General features: G+C 44.1%; 1 long non-coding RNA gene across 1 annotated transcript in view; it reads left to right on the forward strand.

Moving 5' to 3' along the window:
* The window catches only part of LOC117064157, a 151,246-nt gene that overhangs the window by 64,255 nt on the left and 72,139 nt on the right, over nucleotides 1-14,852 (forward strand). The window contains exons 3-4 of the long non-coding RNA XR_004429294.1: nucleotides 8,135-8,220; nucleotides 9,597-9,763. This is a non-coding gene — a long non-coding RNA (uncharacterized LOC117064157). The remainder of the gene's footprint in view (nucleotides 1-8,134; nucleotides 8,221-9,596; nucleotides 9,764-14,852) is intronic.

A 14,852-nucleotide genomic window follows, 5' to 3' on the forward strand; every position in this document is an offset into this window, starting at 1 on the left:
CAGCTAGACCCTCGTGAATCCACAATAGAGCTTTGTTCTTTGGCTGCTAGAGCCATAGAGATCTATTTCAATAATTAGTACCTTTAAAGAATGTCTGAGAAATGCCAGCAGAGAGTATTTTCCAAACAGAGAAGGCAAATTGCCTTAAGTCCCATGCAAAGGGGTTCAACTAATTTGAGCTTTTCATTGTTTGTACTTTTATGAAGGGAGCAAATGTGGCATACATGGCCAGTTATTCCCCAATGTTCATCCTCCCTTTTGTTCTCTTAGTAATAGGGCCTCCTGAGGTTTTTCTGGGCATATGGTTGCCCAGATAGAAACTACATTTCCCAGCATCCATGGAGCTGGGTGTGGCCAATAGGATAGGAGTGGGAGTGAAGTGTACAGAGAGCAGGTCACTCCAATCCTTCAAAGGAAGGGAGGGAAGCCCCAGTCAAGCAGGTTGCTGCTAGCCAGACTCGTCCATGCAGAAAGGAATGACACGCAAGTTAGGGGCTCCTAACCTGGATTCCTTTGAGCATTCATGAACTTGGCTGGGAAAAATACCTCTTTACTTTCACTGATCTCTATCTAAAGTTTACCATTTCTTTCATTCTTGGATGTAGGCAGTAGACTTTTATGATGTTAGCAGAACCTGTGACTTTTACCACCAATAGAATTAAGATAATTTCATAGTGTAATCCAGTTATTGCCAATATCCTGAAATGTTGTTTACACTCATCATATTTTCAAGATTACAACTGCTGTTAGACATGCTGCAACACCTTGTTAATGTGCTAGTAAAGCAGCACATAAAATTAAACACGTAAGATTATACAGGAAATTAATCTCATTGAAATACAGTTATTAATGTCATTGGTTTCCTGTGTAATCTTATGAGTTTAACCTTAATGCACTTAAAAGTATTATTCTGAAATTGGATCCATAGCCTTTTCCCAGCTGTTGAAGGGATCCATGGTACATACAGTCCTTTCTTACTCAGGAGACAAGAGAAGACAAGGTGAGGTGATCTGGGTAGCAGAGAATTTCATGATTACTACTTTGGGGAACTTTCTTAGCCCATGCCCTGATAATACAGGGCACAGCTAAGCTTTCAAAGCTCTCCAACTAGCACAAGATTTGTGTGAACACTGAGGAGGGTGGATACTGGGGCTTGGTTTGCTCAGCCATCATCCCATCTGCCTTCCAGCTACAGAGCTTGGAAAGCTAAAAACGACATTTCTACTATGTCTTACAGCTGAGGTACGAGATGTGGATTACATTCCATCAGGTTATTGTACTGGTGGGAGATTTGGAGGAGAGAAGTGAGGCGGAGATATTTTTCTGCTTCATTTTGGCTGTTTAACAGGAGCAATGTAGTAGAGATTAGATTGCATTTGTTTGCTGTGTGTTTGCCAAGTGGCACTTGCAGCGTTCACGTTCTGGGTCCTGGTCTCCCAGAGTTCATTGTGGTGTGGGCAGCAGAGCTCCAGGGGGCACCTCAGGGGCCCAAGCTCCTCTCTTATGTCATTTCTGCAGTGTTCTAGAAGTTGCTCCTGGCTGACCAGCCATGAACGCTTAGCCCTTGCAAGAGTATAGTAGCCACACAATTTCATGTATTAAGATCTTTCTTAAAATACCTGGGGTGGCTTCTGTGTGTTGGGGGCCAGTAAGGGGGGTGTCAAGGGCTGTGTATGTTTGTCTCAATGAGCCCAGCTGATTAAGAGAGTTTAGTCATTTTTCATGTAAGGAGAGCATTGCTTTTTTCCATCAGCAGTGCAGTTCAATAGAGTTGTATTGCCTGACATTGGACCACGCTTCACCCTTGATGAACGTGTGCCCCGCATTCAGTCTTCACACTAGGCGTGTGAGACAGGCAGGGCAAATCCTATTCCACAGGCGAGGAAGGAGAGCACCCACAGATGAACCAGTAGCCACATGTCCTGCTTAGGTGACAGAAAGGTAGACAAATCTTGATTAGACCTGGGCTTTTGACTCCTGACTCCAGGCCTCATCCAGCCAGTACTGAGAACGGGCCGACTAGAATCTTTCAGTTCAGAACGAGTCCCATAGCCAGGACAGGACTCTGCCAAGCAGCCGCTTCTGGTGCTTTTTTCAAATCTCACAATTCCATGGGAGATGTTAGTGGCCAAATTTTCTAGAAAGGTCACTTCGAAGAGGTTGAACTCCATGCACATTGTCTTCCAAAATGGTTTCTGTTGGCCCGCACGCAGGTCTTCCTCCCTCCTGGCTAATGTATTAGGAGGACACAGAGCACGCAAATGTTTTGGGATGAGCCGCCCCTGCTTTACTGGTACGTGCCCCTGGATTCTCCTGCTTAATTTCTGTTGGCTTGTTTACCCCTCAGGGAAGCTGCCAAACACTCTTTTCCTGAAAATATTTTTTCCAAGAACTTCGCTGACACTCCTCTGTAATCAGCTCTGCCGAGACTGTGTCCTGTGTCCAGATTCTAGAAACTTGTATTTGGCTCAAGGCAACTCTGTGCAAAGAGAGTTCCAAGATGCTGGGCTTGCAAGGCCTGGCGCCTGCACACTGCCGCTCTGCCCCAGGGGCTGGCTTCTCCTGGATGCTTCTGCGGAACATCTGGGGAGCATCACAGGACACTTTTAAGGGATGGGAGAGAAGGTCATCTGAGAAGGGCAGATTGGCCTGACCGAGACAACAGATGAGGTCTCTGCAGGCTGCAGCGCTTGTCCATCAAGACTCATTTATTAAGCACTCTGTGTGCAGGGAACATGGGTGACCTCAGGGGATGCGTGGGGTGCACTCTACTGGGAGAGACCCATTGTGACAATAGGATCATTACAGAAGGAACAGAAAATAACTCAGGCAAGCCAGCTGCAACAAGAGGCAGAGCCCAGCAACAGCGCCTGGGTGGGGCCTGGGAGAGTCTCGGTGCCAGGGCCATTTGTCCCCTAGGTCAGACTGCGGTTTCTTGTCTGTAGGATGGAGAGGCTGGCCTGGTGAGGTCCAAGGCTCCTCCCAGCTTTAATGGTCTGTCTTTCCAGCTTTCCACTGGGAAAGGGCAGCAACAAGACAGGAACTGCAGGCACAGGTATCAAAGTTGAAAGTGAATATTTCACTTTTCCCCAGCTCCCCAAATAAAAGTGGTGACTCCAAATTCAGAGGCAGCTTGCACTGGGGAATGGAGCTCGTCACAGGAAGGATCTGATGAAGCCCATCAGGCTCATACCGCAGTGCTAAGGGGCTGGCTTTACAGGGGACGTTTCCGGCCTTCATGAACGCGACCTGCTGCTCCTGCCTGATAGCTGGGCTGCTCCCCTCCCCGCCCAAACCCTACCCCTGGCTTAAGGCTTTCCTGGGTGATGTAGCCGTGCTTTCGAGGCCCCTCGTGCACTGATAGCGAGGGGAAGGAGGGCTGTCAGGACCGCAGGGTTCCTTGGATGGGAGGACAAAGGGGCGGTGGCCCCAGGGGGCTGAGGGCTGGGTCTGTGGCGAGGTCTGCCCAGAGCTGCCAGAACAGACGGGCGGACTGCCCAGCCAAGCCACAAGGACGCCAGCCTGGGGCTCTCGCACCCACAAGACCCATGTGGTTCCGTTCCACTCAGGTCACTTTTCGATAACAATGCTGTTTTCTTCTGTTGTTTGGTGTGTCTGTGTGTGTGTGTTGTTGTTGTTGTTGTTGTTTTTAATTCACATTTCCTGTGCCCAAGATTTCCAAAACACCTGCAAACCGCTCACCCCAGATGGAGTGTCGATTGAAAGCTTCTCCTACTTGCCTGCTCCCTACTTCCCTGTCTCCCAGCCCAAGCAGAAGCTCCTAGCAGGCTCACAACGAGTTCTTTTTCAGAGCAGAACGCGCTTGAGAATACCTCTGGTGGGACTGCAGTGGATTGAAGAAGCTTTTGTTTTGAAAGGGAAAAACCAACCAAGTGGATACTTTCAGAGTGAGATTTCGGAGGCTCAGAGACACCAAACGAGAGACGAGAGCTTTGGAAGGGCCCTAGAGAGGAATGCAAGCTTTCAGCTACATGGCATGGCATTTGGGGAGCACAGAGCCTGCGCAGTCCCTAACCAAGGGAGGGACAGGAGCTTCTCCGTGAACTGCTCTCCATGGCTTCTTAGTTAGACGAATTAGCTGCTGCATAAGAAGTCTAAGACAGAAGGCGTTGCCATCGAGAATGGAGTATTTTCTGACATGCTTATGTCTATTTTATTCTGGGGCTCATCAGCACCCCCCACTCCTCCCAGGCGGTTTCAAAGAGAAGGCACTACCTGGGGAGGCTGACTCTGCCTCATCTGCTGCGCGTCTCCCATTCCGCCGCCCATGTGACTCAGCTGTAGCAAGCTTCACACCGCACTTTACAGACTCCGTCCTGCCCACTTCACAGCTGCGTGAAACTGCAGGCCCCCGCCTCCCTACTCAGGGCTCCTCTTGTCACTGCCCGTCCTTGCCAGAGCAGCTGGGGTGTCAGCACGGGGCTGGGAGAGGAATGTGGAAGAGGCTGGGAGGAGCCTGAGAAAGATGGAAAGGGTGGGGAGGCAGGAAACCTGGGCTGACAAATGCCACCTGCCTAAGAGGGTCCGCATCCTAGGGAGGGTTCTGCCGTCCACTCCCTTCCTGAGCACTCATCCCTGGGGGTTCCTGCGTCTGTGTGAAGACAGGGAAAGGCCATCTTGGCTGAGGGCTGTTGTGTGGGTACTCTCAGCCACAGAAGACGGCAAGAATGCGAACACAGCTGCTAGCAGGGGAAGCGGCCCCGTCTCTGGCCACCTGTGCTCCTGCTTACCTGTGCCGTGAGCGTCTACCCTGTTAGTGGCCCCTCTGTGCACGGCCTAGTGCTCGCTCTCTCTGCCTGTCTCTGTCTCGGTTTCTTTTTTTCTTTCTCATCTCGAACATACTTTCCAGCTATAAGCCTTCCTTTGCCACCTCTGCTTCCAGCTGGGAGACAAACCTCACGGAGGGTCTGGCCAGGGTCTGGAGCTTCAGTTCCCTCTCTCCTAGGCTCCTGGGAACTCTATGCTTGATGAGGGGTAGGGCGGGTCACGGTTGTCCTTGTGGCTGGTGGGGAACTGACTGTCTTGCAGCCCTCACTGTCCCTCACCCTGAGTGCATCACAAAGTCTCAGCTGAAGAAAAAGAAGTTGGCCAGGCGCGGTGGCTCACACCTATAATCCCAGCACTTTGGGAGGCCGAGGCGGGCAGATCACGAGGTCAGGAGTTTGAGACCATCCTGGCTAACATGGTGACACCCCATCTCTGCTAAAAACAAAACAAAAATTAGCCGGGCATGGTGGCACACACCTGTAATCCTAGCTACTCAGGAGGCTGAGGCAGGAGAATTGCTTGAACCGGAGAGGCAGAGGTTGCAGTAATCAGAGCTGGAGCCTCTGCACTCCAGCCTGGGTGACAGAGGGAGATCCCGTCTCAAAAAAGAAAAAGTTGGAAATTTTACTTTGATCTCCATTCCAACTTCACCTACAATCCTTTCATGTTGCCATCTTTGATATCTGTGCCTACATCTCACTTGGCTTAGAATGTACAGAAACACTAAAATTCATAATGGCTGGGAGTGGCTGGCTATTTTGCTATGTACCTGGCAAACAAAGGTTAAGAGAATTTAGGCAAAGTGCACAAAGTCACTGGCTGGTCAGCATCGCCCCACAGCCTGGGTTTTTAGGCCCTCCGGAGAACAGAGAATATGGAAAACGAGGCAGGTAGAAAGCTGGTGAAAGACACAGAGACCCCAGGGAAGTGGCGCTCAGTGCCCTGCAGACAGGTGCGGATAAGGCTCTTCCCCACGCCATGGCTGACCAAAGCCACATGTACCACTACAAGAGGCGGAGACTTCCCAAACCACACACCTGCGTTTGCTGGACTATCACTCATTTCAAACATTCTTTCTTGCTGCCAGACACTTCCAATATGACTCTAAAAATCAAGTCAATGTGAGTGTAGAGATTTTGGAAGCTTGAGCCATCTGTTAAAACTTTGAAAATATCGTTCAAGGACAAAAATTCATAAATACAATTTCAGAAAATGAATTTTCTTCTCTCCGTTTCCCATTGCCAGCGTGTAGGTTAAGTGGAGGTAAGGAAGATGGAGCTAAGAGAGAAAAAATAATTTAAAAAATTTAAACAAAATCACCAGAGCATTTCAAATGCAGTGCTCATTTTAACTGAAATGCAAAGCCAGCAGCCACCCTCCAATTTGGTTCCGGGACCTCTCTGCAGGGCCCCTGCCTACAGCTGGCACCAGATGGAGCCTAGTGGCCTCCTTTAAAGTGGCCCATCGGGCAGCCACAGCGGGTTCCAGGGCCCTTGAGGAGGGACGTCTCCTGCCAGTGGCAGATAAGGGTGTTTGTGACCTTGCTCACCCAGGGGCTGGAAGGGATATGAGACTTTGAAAAATTCTGCCCAGAAAGTTCTTGTGTTCTGGGGTGTGTGGCTCCCCAGAGTCTGAAGTGCTTGTGAGCACTTTGCTGTCTTAGGTGAAGACTAATCTTAGGTAAAGACAGCACTTTGCTGTCTTAGGCACAGAAGGGAATTAATCCCGCCCAAAGATAGTTTGCAGTGCTGCTAGCGCCTCACTTCTGGGAGCTCTTGTCTTGCTGAAACTAGAAAGGCTATTTTGGGCAATGTGCAGTGAAGGTAGATGTGGAAAGAAAATAGAGCCAGCTGATTTGAGTTTTAGGCTAAGACTCGCAGCTTGATCTTCTGGCTCTGGCTCTTCCAGTGACTGGCTCAGGAGGCTACACTGAGATCCTCCTGGGAAGCAAGGGCTCCTGGAAGAAGGAGTGAGCATGACCACTGGGGCTGACTCAGTCCACTTAAATGACTTGTCAGTCTCTTGGAAAGGCAGAGTCCTGAAACATCACTGTACCGTTTGAGACAGGGCCTCCTGACTTCACAGATCTGTCATCACACTAGAGTTGTCCACTTCCCAAAAGGCTGTTTTATTATTTTCTGTTGTTATTTTATCTTACTTTTTAACTTTTATTTCCATTTCAGGGGCCTACGTGGAGATTTGTTACATACGTAAACTGTGTGTCATGGGGGTTTGGTATACTGATTATTTTGTCACTCAGGTAACAAGCACAGTACCTGAAAGGTAGTTTTTCCATCCTCACCCTCCACCCAGACTCCATCCTCGAGTAGGTCCCAGTGCCTGTCGTTCCCTTCTTTGTGTTCATGTGTCCTCAATGTTTAGGGCCCATTTATAAGTGAGAACGTGTGGTATTTCCTTTTCTGTTCCTGTGTTAGTTAGCTTAGCAAAAAGGCCTCCATCTCCATCCATGTTGCTGCAGAGGACAGGATCTCATTCTTTTTAATGGCTGTGTAGTGTTCCACGGTGTATATGTACCACGTTTTCTTTACCCAGTCTACCACTGATGGGCATTTAGGTTGACTCCATGTCTTTGCTATTGTGAATAGTACTGTGACAAACATAGGTGTGCATGTATCTTTACGGTAGAATGATTTATATTCCTGTGGGTATACCCAGTAGTGGGATTGCTAGGTTGAATGGTAATTCTGTTTTAAGTTATTTGAGAAATCACCACACTGCTTTCCACAATGGCTAAATTAATTTACACTCCCACCAGCAGTGTATAAGTGTTCCCCAAAAGGCTTTTTTTTAGTTTTTCTTGCAGCCCTGCACAGACATCAGCTGTTTGGATCAGTTCCCTCTAGACTTCCTCTCATCATTGCAGTTAATTCTAAAATCTGGGCAGAACAGGAAAGAAGGAGAAGGGACCAGAAGATAGAGAACTTCTGCTTCTTCTCATTTGTTATTCTATTTCTGTTGATACTTGCTTCAATTACTGCAAGTAGCTCTCTGGCTTTTAGAGAATCTCCATGTATTTTCCCACCTTCACATCCAGGGACTCCAAGTTTCAGTTTAAGAAATCCTGGAGTAGTTGGTGGTATTCTAGCCAGTCTATGAAATAAAGTAAGCAGGCTACATGTGAAATTTCTACCCACAGAAAAGCTTTACAACAGCCTCTTTGGAAACATTCTTTGGGGAGTATGTCATTTACTAGGAAGCTGATTCTGGATAATGCCATAAAAAGACTTACCTTAGCTCATATGCCAAATCCTTAATCAAATAACAATGTATAGCTGGAGCCTGCCAAAACTTGCTGGATAAAAGCCACCATGATTCCTCCCTACAGGACTATAAGAAGATAGAATCCAGTGCATTCTACACAATATGAATGAATAAGAGAGTGAAGAAAGTTGCTCAGTGAATCTGCTACAGGTACCTTAGATGATAAAAAGGCTGTTTCTTCCTATTTTTATTGCAAAGAGGTCTTTGCCAATTGGTGGAGCTTGCTTCTTGAATGAACAAATGTCACTTTAACTTTGAATGCTGCTGCTTCTAAGAAAGCCCATGCACATGTCCTCTGAACCAATCACAGACCAGTCGTAAATGGTGTTAAACAGGCAGAGTCAGGCAACATGTCTGTAACTATGCCAGAGGGAAGAAAAAATGTAGAAAAATTGTACTTTCCTCATGAAAATAATATTTAAACTCAAGATGCTAATAAAACCTAAGGAAACTAAATTTCAGATTAGATTTTTCAGATTTTTCTGAATAGAAAAGTCAAAAGTTGCATAAGATTTATTATTTGATTTTTCTTCCAATACCTCTATATTTCTGAGAAAATGATCTAAATGGTTTAGCTTTTGCCTGGGTAGTTTAAATTTTTCAATATGGCTCCTTAGAATATTGGCAAGGAAGCACAGATGACCACTTGGAAGGCCACCTGATCTAAATTCTAAGCACCTGAAGGACCATATCCAAAGGTACAAATTGATGCTGAGGTTTCTAGGGTTCTTCTGATGAGTAGGTATAGAGGCAGGAAGACCAGAATCCATCTATCTGTTCACCCACATCCATCTATCCATTCATCTTAACATCCAATTATTCATTTGTTAATCATTAAGAGAAGGGGTTGAGGGAAGGATATCTTTGAATTGGTCTTAGAAAAATGTGTTCTATAGGAAGTTACAAGTGACTCTGTTAAGGAAATAGAACATGACATATTCATTAAAGAGATGAATTTCAAGGAATTAGGACAAAGACTCCCCAATCCAACGTGCCTGCTCAGCATATGATTGATTCATGTGTTGAACGTTGAGTCAGAAGCTGGCTTAAAGCTGAAAATAAAAAAGGCTCATGATGTGTGAGCTGCCTGAGCATCAAAGAGAGTGGTCAAGTGTGGGTTTCCCATGAGACTGCCGTATGACTGTGAAGAAGGCATGTGGCAGGGGAAACAAGTAAAAAAAAAAGCCTTTCTCACATCTTCAACCATTGCTTCAGAAGTTGTAAAACTCAAATAATCAAGGGTTTGGTAGCTAGAAAACAAGGGAATTTTCAACTTAATAGACCAACCTCTTTGTCAATGTTAATATCTATTGTATTTATTAATTTAATAATAAACTCTATGCCAAAACATTTGATAAGAAATGGTGCAGAGAAAGAAATACTAGCTGATTCAATTGAGCATTTAATACAAGTAAAATATATATCGAACAAGGCAAATTATTCATAAGATAATTAATCATAGCCTTTCATGTCAATAAGAGTTGGCATAAAGGTCATTAATTCACTCAACAAATATTTACTTATAGCAGGAGAACTTTTTCTGTGCTGTATGGAGCACTTCATGCTACTTCACCAAGGCTGACGTCATGTGGAAAATGGCCAGTGATTTTCGTGTCCACCCTGGAGTGTGAAAAGAAACATCAATTCAGGCTAGACCAAAGAAGCCACCCACAAGGAGTCCCTGGATGTGAAGGTGAGAAAATACACAGAGATTCTCTAAAAGCCAGAAAGCTACTTATAGTAGTTGAAGCAAGTATCAGCAAAAATAGAATAACAAATGAGAAGAAGCTGAAGTTGTCTACCTTCTGGTCCCTCTTCCTTCTTTCCTGTTCTGCCCAGATTTTAGAATCGACTGCAATGATGAGAGAAGGTCTAGAGGGAACTGATCCAAACAGCTGATGTCTGTGGCAAGGCTGCAAGGCCACTGTCCTTAAGAGTTCTTTATATAAGTTTTGGTGAGGCTCACTGCTATAAGCTATGAAGATGAAATGCCAGTGGCTCAGAATGGAGTTTACTTGTCTCTCATGTGAAAGTCCCAAATGGGCTTTCCTGGCCAGTGACTAACTCTCCTCTATGCAGTTATTCAGACTTCAGCCTTTTCCCTCCTATGGCACCATCCTTTTAAACTCCTGGGCTTTCAAGTTCTCCAGGCTTATCTGCATCAAGCCAGAGTGGGAAAGAGCATGAAGGAAGATGTGCAGGAAGTCTACAAGGGCCTGGCTTAGTATCACACATCACTCCCACCCACTTCCCATGGGGAAACACAGTCAAGCCACCTAAATGTGGGGACACCTAGTCTAGTGTGTGCCAACGATGGAGAGGAGACATATTTTGATAAATACAGCAGGCTTTGCCACAGAATATAGCATTTCCTGAGAGTTAACCAAGGCCAGGTGTGGTGGCTCACACCTGTAATCCCAGCACTCCAGGAGGCCGAGGTGGGCAGATCACTTGAGGACAGGAGTTTGAGACTATCCTGGCCAACATAGCAAAACTCCATCTCTACCAAAATACAAAAATTAGCTGGGTGTGGTGGTGCACACCTGTAATCCCAGCGACTCAGGAGGCTGAGGCAGGAGAATCACTTGAGCCCCAGAGGTGGAGGTTGCAGTGAGTCGAGATGTCACCACTGTACTCCAGCCTGGGCAACAGAGTGAGACCCTGTCTCAAAAAACAAACAAACAAAAAAACAAAATATGTGCCAAGCACTGTGCTTGGCATGGCAGGTTCAATTATTGCATTACACAGGGAGCTAAGTCACTTGTCCCAGCTTCACAGCTGAAGAGTGGCAGAACTGAGTTAGAATGGGGCAGTGTGATTTCAGATGGACCAGAGGGTCCATCTTCACCACCATATAGGAGGCTGTGTTCTACACTGTAACCACTTCAGAAATGTAGTAGGAATTTTTGCACATTGATTTTGTATCCTGAGACTCTGCTGAACTTGCTTATCAGCTTATGGAGTTTTGGGGCTGAGATGATGGAGATTTCTAAATATACAATGATGTCATCTGCAAACAGAGACAATTTGACTTCCTCTTTTCTTATTTGAATACCCTTTATTTCTCTCTCTTGCCTGATTCCCCTGGCCAGAACTTCCAATACTATGTTGAACAGGATTGGTGGCGATCCTTGACTCATGCTGGTTTTGAAGTGGAATGCTTCTAGCTTTTATCACCATTCAGTATGATATTGGCTGTGGGTTTGTCATAAATAGCTCTTATTATTTTGAAATATGTTCTATCAATACCTAGTTTATTGTTTTTAGCATGAACGGGTGTTGAATTTTATCAAAGGCCTTTTCTGCTTCCATTGAGATAATCATGTGGTTTTTGGCATTGATTCTGTTTGTGTGATGGATTGTGATTATTGATTTGCATATATTGAACCAGCCTTGCATCCCAGGGATGAAGCCAACTTGATCGTGGTGGATAAGCTTTTTGATATTGCTGCTGGATTCAGTTTGCCAGTATTTTATTTTATTTTATTTTTTTTTTTTCTAGTATTTTCTTTTTTTTTTTTTATTATACTTTAAGTTCTAGGGTACATGTGCATGACGTTTATATCATGTATAACTCCCCAATGCAATCCCTCTCTCCTCCCCCCTCCCCATGATAGGCCCCAGTGTGTGATGTTCCCCTTCCCGAGTCCAAGTGATCTCATTGTTCAGTTCCCACCTATGAGTGAGAACATGCGGTGTTTGGTTTTCTCTTCTTGTGATAGTTTGCTAAGAATGATGGTTTCCAGCTGCATCCATGTCCCTACAAAGGACGCCAACTCATCCTTTTTTATGGCTGCATAGTATTCCATGGTGTATATGTGCCACATTTTCTTAATCCAGTCTGTCACAGATGGACATTTGGGTTGATTCCAAGTCTTTGCTATTGTGAATAGTGCCGCAATAAACATACGTGTGCATGTGTCTTTGTAGTAGAGTAATTTATAATCCTTTGGGTATATACCCAGTAGTGGGATGGCTGGGTCATATGGTACATCTAGTTCTAGATCCTTGAGGAATCGCCATACTGTTTTCCATAATGATTGAACTAGTTTACAATCCCACCAACAGTGTAAAAGTGTTCCTATTTCTCCACATCCTCTCCAACACCTGTTGTTTCCTGACTTCTTAATGATTGCCATTCTAACTGGTGTGAGATGGTATCTCATTGTGGTTTTGATTTGCATTTCTCTGATGGCGAGTGATGATGAGCATTTTTTCATGTGTCTGTTGGCTGTATGGATGTCTTCTTTTGAGAAATGTCTGTTCATATCCTTTGCCCACTTTTTGATGGGGTTGTTTGTTTTTTTCTTGTATATTTGTTTGAGTTCTTTGTAGATTCTGGATATTAGCCCTTTGTCAGATGAGTAGGTTGCAAAAATTTTCTCCCATTCTGTAGGTTGCCTGTTCACTCTGATGGTAGTTTCTTTTGCTGTGCAAAAGCTCTTTAGTTTAATTAGATCCCATGTGTCAATTTTTGCTTTTGCTGCCGTTGCTTTTGGTGTTTTAGACATGAAGTCCTTGCCCATGCCTATGTCTTGAATGGTACTACCTAGATTTTCTTCTAGGGTTTTTATGGTATTAGGTCTAACATTTAAGTCTCTGATCCATCTTGAATTAATTTTCGTATAAGGGGTAAGGAAAGGATCCAGTTTCAGCTTTCTACTTATGGCTAGCCAATTTTCCCAGCACCATTTATTAAATAGGGAATCCTTTCCCCATTTCTTGTTTTTGTCAGGTTTGTCAAAGATCAGATGGCTGTAGATGTGTGGTATTATTTCTGAGGACTCTGTTCTGTTCCATTGGTCTATATCTCTGTTGTGGCCAGTATTTTATTGAGGATTTTTGCATTGATGTTCATCAGGGGTATTGGACAGCAATTTTGTGTGTGTGTGTGTGTGTGTGTGTGTGTGTGTGTGTGTGTCTCTGCCAGGTTTTGGTATCAGGATGATGCTGGCCTCATAAAATGAGTTAGGGAGGAGTCCCTCTCTTCCTGTTGTTTGGAATAGTTTCAGAAGGAATGGTACTAGCTCCTCTTTGTACCTCCAATAGAATTCAGCTGTGAATCTGTCTGGTCTTCAGCTTTTTTTTCGGTTGGTAGGCTATTAACTACTACCTCAATTTCAGAACTTGTTATTGGTCTATTCAGGAATTTGACTTCTCCCTGGTTTACTCTTGGGACGGTGTATATGTCCAGGAATTTATCCATTTCTTCTAGATTTTCTAGTTTGTTTGTGTAGAGGTGTTTATAGTATTCTCTGATGGTAGTTTGTATTTCTGTGGGGTCGGTGGTGATATCCCCTTTATCATTTTTTATTGTGTCTATTTGATTCTTCTCTCTTTTCTTCTTTATTGTCTGGCTAGAAGCCTATCTAGTTTATTAATCTTTTCCAAAAAACCGGCTCCTGGATTCATTGATTTTTTAAACCTTGTTTTGTGTCTTTATCTCCTTCCGTTCTGCTGACCTTAGTTATTTTTTGTCTTCTGCTAGCTTTTGGATTTGTTTGCTCTTGCTTCCCTAGTTCTTTTAATTGTGATGTTAGGGTGTCAATTTTAGATCTTTCCCACTTTCTGATGTGGGCACTTAGTGCTATAAATTTACCTCTAAACATTGCTTTATCTGTGTGCCAAAGATTCTGGTATATTGTGTCTTTGTTCTCGTTGGTTTCAAATAACTTATTTATTTCTGCCTTAATTTCATTATTTACACAGTGGACATTCAGGAGCAGGTTGTTCAGTTTCCATGTAGTTGTGTGGTTTTGAGTGAGTTTCTTAATCCTGAGTTCTAATTTGATTGCACTGTGGTCTGAGAGACTGTTATGATTTCCTTTATTTTGCATTTGCTGAGGAGTGTTTACTTCCAGTTATGTGGTCAGTTTTAGAATGAGTGCTATGTGGTGCTGAGAAGAATGTATATTCTGTTGATTTGGGGTGGAGAGTTTTGTAGATGTCTATTAGGTCCGCTTGGTCCAGAGCTGAGTTCAAGTCCTGAATATCCTTGTTAATTTTCTGTCTCATTGATCTGTCTAATATTGAGAGTGGGGTGTTAAAGTCTCCCACTATTATTATGTGGGAGTCTAAATCTCTTTGTAGGTCTTTAAGAACTTGCTTTATGAATCTGGGTGCTCCTGTATTGGGTGCATATATATTTAGGATAATTAGCTCTTCTTGTTGCATTGATCCCTTTACCATTATGTAATGCCTTTCTTTGTCTTTTTTTAAATCTTTGTTGGTTTAAAGTCTCTTTTATCAGAGACTAGGATTGCAACCCCTGCTTTTTGTTTGCTTTCCATTTGCTTGGTAAATATAGATAAACAGATAGCCAAATCATGCGTGAACTCCCATTCACAATTGCTACAAAGAGAATAAAATACCTAGGAATACAACTTACAAGGGATGTGAAGGACATCTTCAAGGAGAACTACAAACTACCGCTCAAGGAAATAAGACAGGACACAAAAAAATGGAAAACATTACATGCTCATGGATAGGAAGAATCAATATCATGAAAATGGCCATACTGCCCAAAGTAATTTATAGATTCAATGCTATTCCCATCAAGTTACCATTGAATTTCTTTACAGAATTAGAAAAAAACTACTTTAAATTTCACATGGAATCAAAAAAGAGCCCATATAGCCAAGACAATCCTAAGCAAAAAGAACAAAGCTGGAGGCAACATGCTACCTGACTTCAAACTATACTGCAAGGCTACAGTAATGAAAACAGCATGGTACTGGCACCAAAATGGATACATAGACCAATGGAATAGAAAAGAGGCCTCA

This window comes from Trachypithecus francoisi, unplaced genomic scaffold (assembly GCF_009764315.1).
Source record: "Trachypithecus francoisi isolate TF-2019V2 unplaced genomic scaffold, Tfra_2.0 Lachesis_group19, whole genome shotgun sequence".
In the NCBI taxonomy this organism is placed as follows: domain Eukaryota; kingdom Metazoa; phylum Chordata; class Mammalia; order Primates; family Cercopithecidae; genus Trachypithecus; species Trachypithecus francoisi.